The sequence below is a fragment of the Buceros rhinoceros genome, unplaced genomic scaffold, assembly GCF_000710305.1.
Source record: "Buceros rhinoceros silvestris isolate BGI_N320 unplaced genomic scaffold, ASM71030v1 scaffold9719, whole genome shotgun sequence".
Classification (NCBI taxonomy): Eukaryota; Metazoa; Chordata; class Aves; order Bucerotiformes; family Bucerotidae; genus Buceros; species Buceros rhinoceros.
In genome coordinates, this window is record NW_010430933.1 from 17012 (window position 1) to 19980 (window position 2969).

Consider the following 2969-nt stretch of genomic DNA (forward strand, 5'->3'; position numbering starts at 1 on the left):
TCTCGCTCCCTCACTCATACGGCCTCGACCCGCGTAAACCGCTTCCAAAAACGCAGCCTGAAAAGTCGTAGAAAACAAACAGAACAGAAACAAACTTCCCCTCCCTCCCACCCCACGACCTGAATATTCACGAGAAGAGAAACACCAATTTATACAAAAACGCAATAAAAAAGAAATATTTACAAATGAAAGGAACGCCTTCTTGGTGACTGCTGTCAGAGGCATCTGACAAGCTGCCTTGTGTTCTGGATTGCAGATCGCTCTGTTAATTTGTTTGGTTTCTCTTTTTTTTTTTTTCTTTTTTCTTTTCCTTTTTGTCCTTGTAACGAGAGAAGAGGGAAAGAATAAGAAGTTCCCTTACCCCAGAGACTACGGGGTGGCATTACAAAGACTCTCCCCCTCTTCCGTCCTTAATTTCCTCAGTGAAATATAAGAAAATATTCCCCTCACCAACCCTGCACACCCCGTCCTCACACTCTTCGACTTTACAGGCAAATCCCACCCTCCTCCCACCCCAGCTCTAAAAAATAAATAAAATAAATAGTAAATAAATGAAAGGCCTTCTCTTGGCTTAAAAAGAGAAAGATAAGATAAAATCAACCAGGGTGCAGTGAGGAATGTGAGAGGTGGCTTTCAGCTCCAAGAAAAGTGGCTCATAAAGATGGGGCTGCTGTCCTTGTAACGAGAGAAGAGGGAAAGAATAAGAAGTTCCCTTACCCCAGAGACTACGGGGTGGCATTACAAAGACTCTCCCCCTCTTCCGTCCTTAATTTCCTCAGTGAAATATAAGAAAATATTCCCCTCACCAACCCTGCACACCCCGTCCTCACACTCTTCGACTTTACAGGCAAATCCCACCCTCCTCCCACCCCAGCTCTAAAAAATAAATAAAATAAATAGTAAATAAATGAAAGGCCTTCTCTTGGCTTAAAAAGAGAAAGATAAGATAAAATCAACCAGGGTGCAGTGAGGAATGTGAGAGGTGGCTTTCAGCTCCAAGAAAAGTGGCTCATAAAGATGGGGCTGCCATCTCCTTTCAGAGTCAGTCCCCATCAGTGTCCCCACGCCCTCAGCACAGGGCTCTCTCAACCCTTCCCCTGGTGAGTCACGGTCATCAGGACACTGGGACAGACCCAGGATAAGCAGAGAGACTTTGCCATATCTCTCAGGACCAGTGAGGTCAGCTCACACCCCCACCTCAGGTGAAAGAAGACAAAAAAGGGGAGTTCAGCTTCTCACTCCTACCATTGCTCCTTCTCCTTTAGTTTAACTTACATCTGAAATGATACGACGGAAAGAAAAAAACACTCTTATCGATACTAGGTGCACCAGGAAAGCTGTCACTACAACTGCAGGGATGGGAAACCCGAGGCTATTCCAGCTTTGCACTTGTGCTAGTATCTCTCTCTCACACACAGAGGCACATGTATATGTACACACGCATCTCAGCCTTGCATGTCTTGTCTTCAGCCCTTGGCATGAGTTTCTATGCTCTCTGGCATTTATTCAAGCACACCCCTTCCCAGGAAGACAAGCCATGTACTTCTCCTGTACATTCAACAGTAAATATACATATGTATTTCCCATGGGTGCGCACACCCTCCTCCCATTTCCACATGTGCAAGGAGGCATTGAAACAGTCCACCACCACCACATGCACCCCTTTATGGCATTTTTTTTTTCTCCTCTCCAGCACCATGCCAGCATTGGCAGAGAACACCTTATTCTTTTTGTTCCTGTTGGCCAAGGGTAGGGAGGGTGGAAGGCTAAACCCCCTTTTTTTCCCTGCCCTCCTCACTGCAAGGACATGCCAAAACAGGCTTGGTGTCTCCTGAAGTGACAGTGACAAAACTCCCCACATTTCCCTACTCTTTAGCTCTGTACCACTGTTTGTTATCCAGACACCTTATAGGATTGTGGATTTATTTTGCTTTCTCCACAGACATTTCAAGTATAAAGTTATTGTATATAGTCGCGTATAGGCTAACCCATACTATACACTGCTCCCACTCTTGAAGTATGTCACAACTAGTGAGCAATTCACAGCTAATGAAGCAACGCTGTATCCCTTTCCCTAATTTCCTCTCATTTCAGTGCAAACCAGCATCCTCTGTCAGAGATGCCAGCAGCCTCCCTGACTCCAGGCTTGTTTTCCCAAACTCAGTCCCCATTTCCTTTCCATCTTTTCCACTGGCCTGCCACATATTCAACAGCTGTGGTAGCCATAGTGAAACCACTAGCCAGACCTGCAGGCAAGCCTTCTCTTCCTCCCCTCACAACTCCCAGCAGACAATTCAAAATGTTAGTGTAAAATTTCTCAGCATATACGCAAATATATATATATTTCAGCCCTAAACCCCCATAGTCTTCACAAAATAATGTAACAAGAACCCCAGTATAGCTAACATACAAGTGCATCATCAAGTTAGTCACGTCTTTCCCCCTTCGCTTTCTCCACATTTTCAAACACTACTCTTTTCTAGGCAGTTTTAAGAAGAGTTGCCTGAGTAAGCGTATTTTTCTGCGCATCCATTACACTACTTCTGCTGTCTCCTCCAGCCACACACACACGTGTGTGTGTGCACATGCCTTTCTCTGCTGGGAGTCAGCAAAAGTGAAATGCTAGAGTCACTGCCTCTCCCCTTCAACCCACCCCTTCCCTGCTTTTTTCTCCGCTTCCTGAAATCATGAGCAAGGATATCCAACTTCGATGTCACTGTAAAGTGCAATGGCCAGGAATGGAGGAGAATGGGAGAAGCGAGAACATGGAAAAAGAGGTAAAAGGGGAGGGGTGGGAAAGAGGAGGAGGAAGAGGGGAAACCAAAGAGGTGGCACTTGTCACCAGTGCTGCACTACTCAGAACTCCAGTATCCTACAAAGTAAGGACAGCCCAGGAGAGTAGCTGATGGGATTGATCCCACCCTACCCTCCCATGCTCCACACACACCCCCAGTCCCTCCTCACGCTCT